The sequence below is a fragment of the Plutella xylostella genome, chromosome 21 (assembly GCF_932276165.1).
Source record: "Plutella xylostella chromosome 21, ilPluXylo3.1, whole genome shotgun sequence".
In the NCBI taxonomy this organism is placed as follows: Eukaryota; Metazoa; Arthropoda; class Insecta; order Lepidoptera; family Plutellidae; genus Plutella; species Plutella xylostella.
The window spans coordinates 5,201,392-5,217,275 of NC_064001.1; the positions used below are offsets into that span (position 1 = coordinate 5,201,392).

The 15,884-nt window shown below is 34.8% G+C and overlaps 1 protein-coding gene across 14 annotated transcripts in view; it reads right to left on the reverse strand.

Moving 5' to 3' along the window:
* The window catches only part of LOC105396474 (small conductance calcium-activated potassium channel protein), a 141,118-nt gene that overhangs the window by 107,601 nt on the left and 17,633 nt on the right, over positions 1–15,884 (reverse strand). For all 14 annotated transcript variants that reach the window (XM_048628790.1, XM_048628791.1, XM_048628789.1 and 11 more), the window contains exon 2: positions 10,105–10,133. The gene's annotated coding sequence lies outside the window, so the exon portion shown is untranslated. The remainder of the gene's footprint in view (positions 1–10,104; positions 10,134–15,884) is intronic.

The following is a 15,884-nucleotide window of genomic DNA, read 5'->3' on the forward strand; positions in this document are numbered from 1 at the left end:
AACTTATTACGTAAATGTTGCTACAATGTCCGTTACGGCGCTCTTTGACAAATTTGACTGTTATTGCTTGGCGTAAAATGTACTTTCACTACGAGTACAAAAGCTGATAAAATAGTCATAGCTTAGCACGTAAGTAATGTAAAAAAAAGTTCATGTACTTATCTTAAAGCACAAAGAATTGTTTAATAAAATGATTATATAATTAGGTAAATTACAATACATATTTACCTACCACAGTTTAGTTTTCTATATTTCATAATCTTTTATTAGGAAATCACCAATTAACATTTTAAAAACATGTTCATGTTTTGATGACATTACTTGAATACAGAGCAACATAGATACTAAAGGACAAAAACAAATATTTTTACCGAAAGCACCTCTGAAAATAACCATCAAAGGAAAACGTACTCTTCATAACAATGCTGCGATGAAGGATATCAGTTCCACATGGCATACTAAGAACAATAGAAACACTATCTTCAGATTTCAATGTAGAGCTGAGTGCCCCTAACGTGTAGAATAAGGGTTATGGCTAGTCAACATGCATGTCGATGCATTGTGGATGTAGGGTGAGCACGTGAGGTGCTCTGTATGTCGGGGGACAGCTTTGATAGTGAGATGTACTACAAGGTAATGTTCTCGGAGCCTACCACAATGTTTGCCTGACAAGTTCGAATAATTTCAGATATAGAGGATCAAATACATTTGTTTAACAAATCTGTTTTTTTTTAATACTAAGGATATAGTTATGTTTCAAAACGTACAAAAGAAAACTAACGTTATGATTGTCCAATAACAGCCTCAGATTTAAAGACGGTAAAACATGGGGCAGTTTACGATTTTTTAAGTGGGCCGTTAAACAAATAGTCTAAAAAGATATACCTACCTATTGCTCTAAATTCCTTTCGTTGAAACTATTTTTCCCTCAACCATGTTTGCGTAAAAACTTTTTTTTATGTACCTACAGTAAATAAAAAAAAAATGTTAATGCCGAGTTGCAAAAAAGAACATTGAGCTAATGTCAGCATTAAGTTTGTGTCTATCTCGTTCTGTTCATAATCTGTGAAAGCAAGGAAGCAATCTGTCAAGAATTTAATATGGATATGACATATAATTGATCAACCTTTCCCTGGTTACGATCTAACCGACTATGGAGAAATTGGAGCTAAGCATAGACTAATGCTTAGGTTTATATCTGTTGGATGGTTCCTTGTTCAAATTCATTATTCATTATTTACCGTGACCTAAATATGTATGTGGGTTTAATATTGATAAAAGAGTCTAGTCTATTTTCGTATCGCTTTACGCTTAGACCATAAATAGCACAAAAAATGATGCTATTAGACGTCGTTAACGTGTAATTTAATGTTGGTATTATATGGTAGAGTAGTCTAGACCTTCATATTATTTTATTCTATAATAGCCGGTAATGGAATAAATAATTTAGTGCTAGATAAGCAGGTCGGTATTTTTGAATAGGAATATTACAGACAGAATCTCATTCTTTGATGTTCTCAAATAAGCGCGAAGCGTTATTCTAGGTTTAAAATAAATACATAGGTCATCTAATTCATTATACATAAATGTGTATATATATTTTTTTGAATAAATTGGTTTACTCTCCACTACCCATCTTAATTCACAACTTATTTTAGGCTTATTGCCAAAAGCAATTTATTCCAGCCAACCTTCGATTGGGTGAAAGATAAATTATTATTTAGTTTTAGAATTAGAATTATTGTCAAACAGAGGCTTAGATTCCCTGAATAGGACATTAACCATCTTGCTGCAGCACTACCTAGCAGTGAGCACAAATTGTGAACCAATGTCCTGTACAAACGTGTAGTGTAGAAGATAGGTGGTATATATTCCTAGCTATCTCATACCTTCACTCTATCTGTGATCGACACCCTCGGCGCTATCTGACGTATCTACACATTCATAGTTTTTCCGGACACGTTGTAGTTTTTTTAAATGTCTGCAGGTTTTTATGTTATAAATAATAGAGCCACAGTTTGTCTGATAAATATAGTTTTGTCTTTAAGTCGTTAGAACAAATTGGCATATAGAAAGTTTTTGTCCATTCATTTTACTGTTAATAAATCGTTGAATGGTATTCCTGTAGTTGCAACTATTATCTGGTACTCTACCGTATATCTATCGATTATACAAATTATCGAATAACTTAAGCACGGTAAGGCTGTGACTTTAGGTATAACTTTGTGAAAATAACGTTATGAATACGTTTACAAAGTTGATGCAGATACCTACTCCAGATACGTCAGTAATTTACACTCGCATGCAATGAAAAAGTTACCAGAGGCGCGAGCATAGGATTCGATACTATTTTCGAATCTACACGAAGGGTCGCTTTTACCAAACGCTAAACGTATTTAAATCGAATTTTAAATACATTTTGTACTAACTGACAGACGTATGACAGGGTACTAAATACGTTTAGCGTTTGGTGAAATTCCACCTAACATGGAAAAAACAAATGCCACTTTTGAAACTAACAAATTTTCCTTACATTTTGACAGTGACATTTGACGATACGCAACCAATACGCAACGTAAACGGAGGTTTCGAATCCTGTGCTCGGGCAACAGTATTGCCGTTCAAAAATGTCACTGGAACTTTTCATTGCTCGTGAGTGTAGATACGACAGTAACTGGGGTGGGTGATGATATGTGTATGCGAAAGGCTACTGAACTCTTCAATGGCCGTTGCTTATAGGCCTACATAGTTGTGTATGGTCCAGTCCAGATCGCTAGAGGCCCTTTCCACCCGATATGCACGCTGATTCCTAACTACGGATGTTTGTCATGTCAGCCAATAGTGAAATTTTATTTTGGTAGGCTAGAAAACATTTATCTTTGATCTAGGTTAAAAAATGTTTAATGGCTTTAGTAAAACTATGTATGTGTCAAGCTTTTATTGACCTACCTTCATATTCACATTGTTTGTTTCTTTCGCCATTTCTTCTCCTCAGTGACTGAGCCTTTGAAATGGTGGTAGAGTAACATTATGAAAATTGACAAATAATTGTAAAATTTTACGTCCAATAAAATGATATTCTTGCAGAGGAGAACTGTAAGCTAATGTATAACTTAAAGCATATTGCTGCCTTGCTCTTACAGTATATGGACAGAAAGATATAGATTTATTGTGGTATTTTTTTATATTAATTAGCTTTCAGTCCCTTGCAGCCTCTAGGCATAAGTCATATTGTTATTTCTTTGGCATTCACGTCCACAAATCAGTAATATTACCAGTTAGATGCAGTATACGTACTTAAATATACAGATAAATTAGTATTGATTATTTTACTGACGTTGAAATATCAAATCTAAAATACGGGGGTGTACGGACGGCTTCATGGATGTATGTCTGTATGCCAAGGTCGGCCACGCGATATAAATATCAAATTGACATGAATTATTTTAAAATGTGTATTAAGAAACCACCAAACAAAGGTTGATGGAAGAAATTGCTTCTTGGCAATAAGCTCGCCTTTGTATAAACTACTTTTAAGTCCATTTTTTGTAAATGTTTATTTTGGTATACAATAAAGTGTTTAAATAAATCAATTAATTAACCTTAACTTTTATAACGATAACTGTATCCTTAATATCAATTCAAGCTACCAAGAATCTTTCTTTGAAGATAATACACTAGAGAACAATGAAAAAGTTCCAGTAATAACATAGCACCAAATTACTTCTAAATGAAAAGCTCATCAGAATATTACAAACTATAAACGTAAATAGTGTTCAAAATTTTAATTATGTATTTTTTTCAAATTGTGAAATATTTATTTGGTGTCAGCGGTGGAACTTTTTCATTGCTCCAGAGTGTGTATGAAAGAAGAAAAAAACGAATGCTACACTAAGTTTGTACATAAAAGATAAATAAAATTGAGTTAGCATGAAGACGAAACCAATTCTATGTGTTCACAGACTGTACAAGTCTTCACAAATTGTCGTCTAGATTGCACTCAAACTAAATCGAATCTTGGGACTTCACTCAATTCGATTAGATTTCCCTGTACAACAACTTGCTAGTAGGTTAGATCTATACAAGTTCTCAGCTAGCAACCTGAAAAACTAATAGTTATACCTACCTACTGGATCCTCAAACTGGGATTCCGACTGATGTCCGTTATGAAAGTATTCTTTGTAAGGAAATTTACACAAGTGCTTCCACTTCATCGGCATTGCTGAATCCATTTTTCCATACATTTATGAAAATCCGTTTGGTCCGATAATTACCTACGATACCGATAGGTTACCTTAAGGTACGGTCAGGTGCAGAGAAACCTGACCCCCCTCTCATAGTAACAATGCTCCTGAAAGGGGTCAGGTTTATCTGCACTTTACTGTACCATTATGTGGACGATTGCCTACAACACCACAATTTGCTGCTCCTGCAATTATACCTAATGCATATTTTACAACTACTGCCGTTATCGTAGTAGAAGGTATGGATAAGAAGAAATACATATAGGGCGGAATTGCAGGGCAGGGTTATATTCATTTGCATAGTAAATTTACAGTCCTTTGTACCCCTTTCTAGATTACTGTACAGTATTATTAGAGTCGCATTGCATGCTCTTTAGTACCATTTCAAAAATGAGTCGTCTACATGGTAGTATGAGATATAATTATGAGGTAGTATAGATAAACATAAATTGTTGCGTACATTGACCTGCCGATGGGAAGTTTACTCATAAAATTCCACCCTGTACAAGAAATTCACTAATGGCTAGTTTACACAGTGCGAGCTAGCGTACGAGTCAGCCTTCCGAGTAGCTGCACTGCAGTAACTCGCACTGTTTGGACGTAACTTACGAGATCGTACGTGCAAGTTGGTCAGTAGCTCGCATCCGAGTTACTTCAACATTTTTTGTTTTAACTCGCCTGCTCGCCCGGCAGCAACTCGCCATGACAGCGGCTCGGCCGTCGCTCGCATCGTTTGGACGCGTTCGGCAGTAGCTCGCCAGTGCCAGCTGGACAGTTGTCAGTGGAACCCGTATTTTTTGTGTACTACGCCGCGACTCGACTCGGCCTGGGACTGGGTGTCGTGTAGACAGCAAAGGCGTGCCGAGCTACTGGCGTACGAGCACACAAACCGAGTAGCTGTCTACTGGCCAGGCAGCAGCTCGCACTGTGTCAACGAGCCTTAAGTCTTACTTAATCAAAGAAACTAACTTTTACAAGAAAACCAAAGTTGTATTCCGAATGATACACACAACACACGTTTCCGAAACTTGAAGGAGCGTAAAAAGAAAATAAAAGAAACATCGCATCAACCGAGACGGGACGTCTGCAGCCGTTTCGTGGATATCAAGTTCATTACAAGGTTTTTCCGCCACAAGAGATCTTTCTAGGAGCGAAATAGGAACGAAACGTGTACGGGTAAAATGTTATTTACGACGAAAAGGCTCTAAATGGCGGGAAAACTTGCTCGTTTTATACCTTTATTGTATTGTGTTGCCGTTAAACGTGTTCGGAACAATGACAATAGGCCCCAATTTACTTTTCAATTTGGGTTGTTGAATATTGTTTACGATTTTGTTCAGTCATAAATAATAACGTATGTGTACAATACCTTATTTTAAACTAAAACATTGATGTTCTGGCGCTTATTTGCTGATGTTCTTAAATCGCATTTTTAAGCTGTCCTATCGCTGAAACCGAACTCTCCCAATGCAAAACAAATGTGACGCTGGCAGATAGTTGTTATTTTCAACACTTTTTATTATTATTTCAATTTCTAAATTCTGTAGGGTGTGAATTCTCGTTTGGTATTATTATTTCCGCGAGTATTTTTACTCCACTCGTCGTGATGTCATTGAGTTTACAGAGTGCATCGCACTTTCAGCTCTGAAAATAGATTGGCTAAGAGTCTTGTTACCATCGCTATTTTTATTTACCTAATTCCCTAAAATAGATCACGTAATTATTTATTCTATAGTCCACTTTCTGAACAGAATTAACTCTTAAATCTTGAAAAAACTAAGCATTGCCTGTAATACTTGAATAGTACAAGTATGGAACAGCAGTTTATTTTTGCAAAAGCAGCATTTTGAAGATAGTTAGTGATTTCATTACACATTTCAGCGGAAGAACATTATTATCTCCTCCTGTAAGTTTCAGCCGAGTATAAATAAATATACGCATACCTCCTACCGTATAATACACAATACATAATAATACATTACAATACACAATTCAAACTTGGAGTCGCAGCGTCGTCTTGATCACAAAATGAAGTCGCAGAAATGTTACATAATTTACTCCACGTAAGTATTATATTGAACTCCACACTTTTATTGTATGACATAAATTTTGTATTTGCTGCCTTTCTCGGTTTATTAAAAAACCGAACCTGTGCTTACGAAATAAATGAATCCTTTTTTTTCCTATTTCAGAAGTAAGACGATTTCAGTAAATAATACAGGTGGAATAATTTGAGTACCTATAACCAGTGTTAATATTATGAGGTATAAGCATAGCTGCTACTTAAAAAGTTTAAAACAGTAGGTACTGGTATTGTATTCTACGAGATGAATTTCTAGACGTCGAATACTATATTCTACATACTACAAGCAAAAATTCTGCTACAAGGCAATAGTACCTACCTATATTATATAAATCTATATAACTATTTCCCCTACCTTTGATTATATTATGTATGTATGTATTTAAGTATTTATTTTTAAACATGAATGTTTACTATAGCATTTTGTACACCTTCCTCATTTATTCTTTAAGTCTTTCCTCCACCCAAAGTTTGAAGAGATCGCTTTTAGCGATAAGGCCGCCTATTGCGTTCTATTGTAAATTTATATTTGTGTAAATTGTTTTTAAGTCAATAAAGTAGTATTCTATTCTATTCTAGGCAAATATAGATAGGTCAGCAGTAAAATTTGTTTTGCAGTATTGTATTTACATGATTGGGAGCTCACTAATAAAACGTCACTCTGTATTTTACTTAGTTACTTATTCCTCTTTGACGTGAAGATTAAAGATATCAGTTGATGAACAGGAAATTTCCACCGCAGCCGATAGCAAATTCCTATTTAAAGCCTTTTAAATAAAATGAATGAAAGAAGTATGGCGGCTAATTTCCGGTGCTTTGTAGTAATTTGAGGTTCCCCACTCCATGAAATAATATTTATGAGAATGGCTATTGTGTAGTTTTTAGTCTAGGTATGATGAACGAATTCGTTTTTTATGAACTGTGTTATTTGCTAGGTGCAAATTAGATACTTTAAGGTACTGTAGGTAAGCCAAAAATGGTGGTAGATACAACTTGCCATTTAAAAAAAAATATGCTTACCTAAACTTGTTTGTCAATTTGATTTTATGAAAATAAAATGTTGGCGAATCGTCTCAAATCATATTGATGCTAATGATGTCTTCTGTCACCATGTATACTATAACATTTGTATTTTCCGTAATAATTGAATTATATTTTCACGGGCTAAAACCACTTCACTGATTAAAATTGTCACGTGCGTTCATTATTAATTATAAATGATGTTTTACCTAGCATTTAGGTTTTAATTACTAGGGACATAGAAATATCTATACACTCTACAACTTTTAATTAAATAAGTGCCCGCATTTGGACCTGTTAAGTAAATTGAAGTGGTTCAGGAGTTAATGCAAGTCATATTTGTATAAACATTAAGGCTAGCTTACCTAAAATAATACAGGATGTTCATTGAGTCAATCTCCATAGTCATCACGTGACCAACATAGTTTCTATGGAAAATGATAATTTTTTTCGCGAATTCTGAAATTCTGTTTTCATTTTTGGGCTAAGATTTACTATGCTGCACGTGCACATGTAGGTTTCGGCTTAGTATACCCTTTTTGCAACACCCTATGTAATCTTATTATATGCGATAAAGTTAGTAGGTAATACCTTGTAACCTAAAAGGTTATTGTAGAAGGAAAATCACAATTATTTACTTATCTTTACTGTATTTTTGTAGGTAAGTACATACATAGGTAACATGAAAAGATTTCCTTGATCCCCAAATCTAATCGTGTAGGTACGTTATGAGTACAAAGAGGCCGTTAAGGAAAGAATACGTGGTATTTTCCAAATGAAAATCTAATAAAAATGTAGGTCGTCATATTATAAAAATGTAGGTCGTCATATTATAAAAATGTAGGTCGTCATATTATAAAAATGTAGGTCGTCATATTATAAATCTAAAAATAAAAATAAAAATATGAATAATATTATCCAATGCCTTAATAAGTTAATCGTGAGTATCCATTTACTTATATTAAGTGAAGCACGGTCTATGTCTATTATGATTGTTTTCATTTTGGGAACGCAAGACAGACGCAATACATTACCTTTCAAGAGTAGGGGTATTGAACTGAATGAAAGCACTGAACCAATTTGTTTCCTTTCAGCATCAGGTCGTCATCGTATTAGCTGACCGATAACACAATCGGAACAATAACAAAAAATTCAGTAGGTATGGCTTGTTACTGGTTTTGTTTAGTATGCCTTTTTACAATTTTTCACTGAATTTAGCTTACTAAACTATTTCAGCAATACACAATTTATAGTGAATACGTGCTGCTTTTTGCATCGCTTTTAAACCTCTAAATGTAACTAAATATTAAAATATAATTTGTTTACCTAAATCTACAGCTTAAACAGTAATTAGGTCCCAGAAATTTCCATATGGTTTAGAATTCTGTTTAAATGTATGGTAGTTTAATTTAGCTCGGGCCATAATTCTTGCTAGCTGAGCAAATAACGTAAGAAATAGTTACCTTTGCAAATTCAATTACCTACCGCTTAGAGTGCTTTCCAACAATTTATTTGTGTAGGTGGAAGTTACTTAAAATGTTCTGCTTTTATCGTTATTATTATAGTGTATAATTCAGTTCATGATATTTTTTTTGGTAGGTATTTTTATTAAGTTATTATACCTACATTATGGAAAAAGGCCAAACACACCGTTCACTTTTTTCATAAAATTTAAATTTCTGTATTAAAATATATTCAAAAATGATCCTACGCAATTTTTATTACTGACTGGGCTGGCAGGTCTGTTAATCCATACATGATTACTCCTATTGATGAAAAGGAATACTCTTGAATTATACACTCACGGGCAATGAAAAAGTTCGTGTCAATAATAGCATCAAATTACTCTTAAACGGTAATATTGAAATAACATAGGTAAAGTAGTCAAAAAACATCAGAATATAATCAAAATATAAATGATGTGAAAAATGTAGGTCTTTTGGTGTCGGCATTTTGTAACTGGAACCTTTCCATTGCTGTGGACTCCAGTGTACTTTGTATATATGCGTATTATTGTATAAAATATATGTAATATGTATATAGCCCGGCCGGAAATCAAAGCAAACCCAAAATCTAAGTGAAGAATAACCACGCTGATCTAAGCAATGATCGGAAGCCATTAGCATACATTTACGGACACAAAGGGTGAAGAAATGTTGAATCCAGTGAAATATTGAACAGACAGAGAATGCCTCATTTGCATATTGTTCCGTCAACCAGCCAGACGAGATATTCTGGGAGAGTAAACAGTGAGAAACTCGCATAATCTAGATTCTATTTTCCAGTTCATCATTTGACTATATATATCTACCTACCATAATTGACTAAAGTTTCCCACAACAATAATAATTCAGCCAAGCACTGAGCTACATATTAGGTATTATACGTAAGTTCAAATGGAAACAATATGGTTCTATTAACAATATAATATGTCTATAGTATATACTTGCTCATTATGTGGAGCACTATTAGCAGTTAATAGCTTTATGTATAGGTACCTAAGTTATGAAAACCCAATTGCTTACTTGAGTATTTAGCTAAGCCCACTCAATGACATTTTAGCCAATCAGAGCGGTGCATTCAATACTAAATTTCTACCTAATTTTACGAACTCTGAAGTGAAACTGACAGATCGTGTCATAACATGACAATAATTTGATTGGGGTTGAGTATTATTTAAATTGTGATTTTCCTTTAACTGACTGTATTTTCAACAAACACATGTATAGATTTATAGGTTTCATAACAGCAACTTACTTTTGGTCTAGCTGTAAGACTTAGGTGACCTGAAACAAACAAAATATTATTGATCACAATGATAAAAACAATATAAATCAGTCGAAATTTTTAATTAACTACGTCTATACTCTGTCAAAATTAATAGTCCATTGTTTTGGTCGGAAATAGTAAAGTTAAACATTGAATTTCCTAATTTATAAATAATAATATAAATATAAACACTCACACCTTGTACTAATGTACTCCCTTGCGGGGTAGGCAGAGGTGCATTGCTGTACCCACTTTTAGCCAGTGTTTATGTTAGTCCCACTGTAATAGGGGGCGAGCCTATTGCCATTTTGCGGGCACATCCAAGACCCGAGAACTAATTTGTAATATTAATGATGCTATCATATTTTTCCATTATTTACCAATAACATACATACACAATGCTCACAATTGTAATCCCGGAAGGCGTGGTCAGAGGTGAATCGTAAGCGCCACCCAATTTTTACCGTAAATTTTGTATTCACTTTGATAAATCGCGAACCGTATCGCTGTTTTTGAATGAGTACAATGCACTTAGGGTACACATCTACAATATACGAGTATGTAGATGTACAGGTTTTCTTTCACCGTATAATTACTTATACTTATAAGAGTACGTGGCATGATTGTACCTAAATTTCTAATTTCTAAAGAATTCATTGGTACATGGCAGAATTCGAAGTCACGGCCTCATGAATGAGACCCGAAACCTTATCAGTTACACCACCACGACTCTACCAATTAAAAGTTTTTGAATAATCTTTTATGTACTTTAGTCTGCTATTTTTGTTTCTTTGCTACTCGTAATTAAGGAGGAACCATCAATTTACTGTACTGTATTTAACTTAATTTCATTAGTTCACTAATACTTCTGTTACTGAAAATATTGTTTCAGGAAAAGCAAAAAGTGGATACGGAAGCAGATACGAGAGTTACTCTTGCTGGACAAAAATAAACCATGTCATGCCATCGGCGGCCGTCTTTGAATTATCGCCCGTTGTCCAAAATCAGCTAGGTACGACATCAATACGTGTGCCGAAGTTCTTTATTACACGTTCTGTCGACTAGTACACTATTCAATGTCATTTCGTTTTCATTTCGCCATAGAGTTCAGGTGCCTTTGAACCAGAAAATTGTTTTTTTTTTCTTAAGACTGGAAGGAGAAACTTTCAGTAGCACGTGTCATGACTTGCACGAGCGCCTGATACCAAATTTAAAGTTTTTTTTCGATATAAATTGACCTTTTGGATTACAGGTAACGTCAACGTAACCACGTAACGATGACAACTTAATGGAACTTTATTGCTACCAAATTGTGAAGCAACTAAACTTCAGTTGTAGACCTGTCATTACGACTGCGCTGGAAGGCTAATCTTGTTTATTATTTCTTCAGAACTCTCATATTACCTATCTGTTAAATAATTACATTTTAGGACTCATTATTCAATAGTCAGATAAATATTATCTGATGAATAAAATTGTTGCTGTCACTGTCTAAAACAAACACTCAGACGCGACCCCGGATAACTTTTATTTAGCTATTGAAAAATCAGCCCTAAATTATATTGGTACTATTTGAACTCTCGATTTGGAGAGCAAAAACCAGCAAAAGTAGTGAAGGCCGCTTTTGGATCGTCGTCGTTGACCACTAGACAGAGTATTGTGGCGTTCCTAGAGAATTACCATCGGCTAACGATGACGAAAACGATAATCAAACTAGCCAACTCTTTATATACAGGGTGTCCCAGGTTAAAGTGCACATCCGAATCATAGTGACACAACTCGTAATACTAAAAAACTTTTCTACTAAGACTTTTGAATATTTTCGAATTTTATTTTTGCTAATTCATATAAACTTTGTTGGTAATGTGATTTTTTATTGTACCTAGTAAAAAAATAGTCTCTATAGAGAGTAATTTTTTTTTCACGAATTTCAGTCGTAGCATAAAAGTTGTTCAGAATAACGAATTGTGTTAATACGGGGAAACGTAGTAAATTATCTAGCAATTGAGCTACAAATCCTTTAAAAACTACGCAGTATTGTTTCTTTACAAGGCTGTGTTTAACTTTTAATTACGAGATCAGTTTCCTTTCAAACAACGAATTAAGTTTATAATTGAGAAAGTTCAAGAATACTTCAGTAGTCGAATGTTGATATTATACCTCACTCAAACAATAATTACTTGTTTAAGGTGCTTGCCTCAAAACTTAAGAAAGCTCGTTGTGGATTGTCAAGAATAATTATCATACCATCGATTAAGAAGTGGGACACCCTCCACTTTACCGTCTCCAGCAGCGGTTGAATAACGAAGGTCTAGGACATAGTTTATGGCCATACAAGGAACAATTTTGTGGCAAAAACCATTTCTGCGTTACTTGTTAGCGCAACACAAATTGTAAGACCCTTAGAGGGATCATCCTTAAACTATTACCCCAATAACTCTATTTCTTGTTCAGGATTGTTAAACTTCTGAATGAGAGTTTGGGTAGTAATCCATTTAAGTACTAGGTATCTACATATTATTTAAATTTCTCCTGATACATAAGTACTAGAATTAAACTAACAGATTGCAGAAAAAAATATTCAGCCCTAAGAATGTTTCGGAATTCAGCAATCTATTTTTAAACCTATCACGAATTTCAAATTGACAAAAGTTTAGCTATATGAGTGATTTTGTAAGATAAATTTACCGTCAAAACGTGTCCCAAACAAATTTGAAGTGAGTATGAGTGAGAGTACATTTATATTCATATACGAGTATTGAAACACCTTTCTTTAAAAATAAATAATGCCCTACGCTCCTGGCAGTCCTGGCCTATATATTTATCGATCACTGGACCTTTTACAGTTACATAGGTACATAGGCACACAATACCTAATGCATATGGATATTTTTTCGTATGGTACTTTTCTTATGGTTTTAGTCAAAATATTAATTATTATATGAAACACACACAATGTACTCACGAGGAATGAAAAAGTTCTATTTTTTAAATTTATCTCTATATTTTTGCAAGATTCGAATGTCATTCGCAGATATAGTGCCACAAACTTATCTGTTCCGGTGAGAGCGAACTAAATTGGTCCATATAATCTATGTCATGTCAATATGAAATTCATTAGTACAGTAAGTAATGAGGTATGGACCAATTTAGTTCGCTCTCACCGGAACAGATAAGTTTGTGGCACTATACGTGTTTCCATGCTAAGTCCCGAGGGGTTTGCGTATTCAACGTTTTTCTTGTTCGTTTCTTTCACAATTTTCGGTGCCATTACCGTGAAAATGTGGGCGGTTTTGTTAAATGTCAAATGTGAATCCGGTTGCGTGGTATTTGAGGATGGAAGAATTGGAACGAATGCCACAGTAATCCCTCTTTCATAGTACGCTGTTGTGTATTTTTGAATAGTATTTCCTTTGTATTTATTTAGCTACATAGATTCATAGATTATTTGTGCATGAACTCACCCGTTATGCAAAGTGGTTGCAATATGATTTGTTTTATTTGTTTGTATAATCGGAAACGAGGTCAAACCTTGGCTGAAAGTAATGTTAGTTGCCTGGTATGGAAATATTGTCATTGTGATTATTTATTTATTTATTTATAGAGCCAGTACTGTAAAGTATAGATTACTTTAAACGTAATACCTATAACTAAAAGAGTCAGGGGGTGATTCTGAACAACTTTTATTCTACGAGTTTAGAAAGATTGCAAAAATAATAATTTAGTTCATACAAAGTCGCGTGACCAACAAAGTTTCTATTCTTAAAGTGCCAAAGCTTGTCGAACAAAAGTTGTCCAGATTGACCACCCGAATCACCCCCTTTCGGCCTGGTAGGTAACACCTTTATAATATAATAAGTATTATACATATAGTATCGATAATATGTATTAATATGCCTTATTCTAACGCTTTTCAGCGAACCTAGAGTATTAAACTTAATAAATCCACAGATCAAGAACTGGTGCCACCTTCAGGTACCCCTTTCTAAAGCACCGAGCATTGTATAAAGTGTCTCCAATAAATCTGACAAATTCCTCTTAACCCCGCTTTATTAAACTGGGGTCTAATAGACGGTACCATTTACCTTTCAAAGTACTTGGTTGAGAGTATAAAGGATAAAACTTGAACGATCAAGCGGCTGTAATCCCTACAAGGGTAGGCAGGTTTGTATTGCCATACAAAGAGATGTGTTATTGCCGTATATTGGGCACATAATCTTAGGAAAGCTAGAGCTATGTAGTTTAGTTTTTATCACAAATAAAATTTCTTTCTTTCTTTCTAACAGCAGTTGCTGCCTTATCGCGGTTTGTGTGAGACGACCAGCTACCGTACCACCACCGACACATTACTATTTTTGCACATTGACATTATTGTGAAATTATGAAAAATAATACTACTATGAAGTTATTTATCGATTAGGTAATGAACATAGGACTAGTATGCAATCTACAAGCGATAAAAATGGTTGAATGATAAAAATAGAACCTGCACTGCCATTGGCTATCGGCCAATTAAGTGTGGAAATAAGCGCTTGAAGAAATTCTAATTGTGGGACGTTTTTATGTCTTTTGTACTGTAAGAAACGGCGATCAAAGGTCTCACATACATTTATCACAATCCGTTTGGTTCGGTACGTACGATACCGATAGTTGGACGCTTAGCTTTAAGAAAAATACATGCCTATATGTTTTTTTACGTTCACATAGAAGGTTGATTTTTTCACTGCTTCAAAAGACAGGTTCAAATAACTTGCTATTTTGACAGGCAGACAGACAAACGGATCAACAGAGTGAACCTATAAATAAAAGTTCCGCTTTAACGTCAAATGGCTAAATAAACCAATGGGGAGTAACGCGTGTGAATTTGCCGCTAGGGGCGCTGGTGTCGACTGAGGTTAAGTGACATTTTACTTTTCATATAATTTGTTTGGCGGGCTTCGTGATAAATTATATTTTCGTTCATTTCCCTGTTGAAAAGTGATCTCTTTTCGCGAAATTATCGCAAATATGGATTATTTATCGATGAATGTGCACGCATTGAAAGCTGAATTAAGGAAAAGAGGCGTATAAATAAGCGGTCTCAAAGAGCAGCTAATTCAGAGGTTAGTTTGTTTACTGTTTACAAACTTATTTTTTACGAAATGTATGCTTGTTTGCTTAGGTAACAGCTATGTTTTTGCTTTTTACAGACACCAAGACTATGACCGTAACAGTAACTTGGTTGTTAACGTAGAGGACAGCATCATACAACAAAATGATTCAGTGTATACTGTTGAGTGGCCTTAAGAAACTTTGTATAGCAGTGTAAACACTAAAAATGAAACTCCAGATCTAGATATTGTCACCAATGAGTAACTACTTTGGAATTTATGTACAGTGTACGGTGGCCTGCGCCTAAAAGTATACAGGCGGAGTTTTTAAAATAGCGATCCCTGATGATGAAGGGACCAGCTACATCTGTTATAAATCCGGGGATGTGTTGTGTGTGATGTGTGTAGCAGTGGTGTTTATGTGGATGTGCTTGAGCAGCATGTGAGCTTGAGATCGCTATTTTAAAATCGCCGCCTGTATACTTTTAGGCGCAGGCCACCGTACATACTATCGCTCTTACGGTGAATGAAAACATCGTGATAAAACCTGCATATCTAGATTTTCGAACCCACCAACCTGCAGAGGACCAGTGTGGTAGGAAATGGTCCAAGCTTAGGAGTGGAGTTTAGACCTTAAGGCGGACATGGACAAAGGCTCCATTCGAGTGAGCCAGGTGC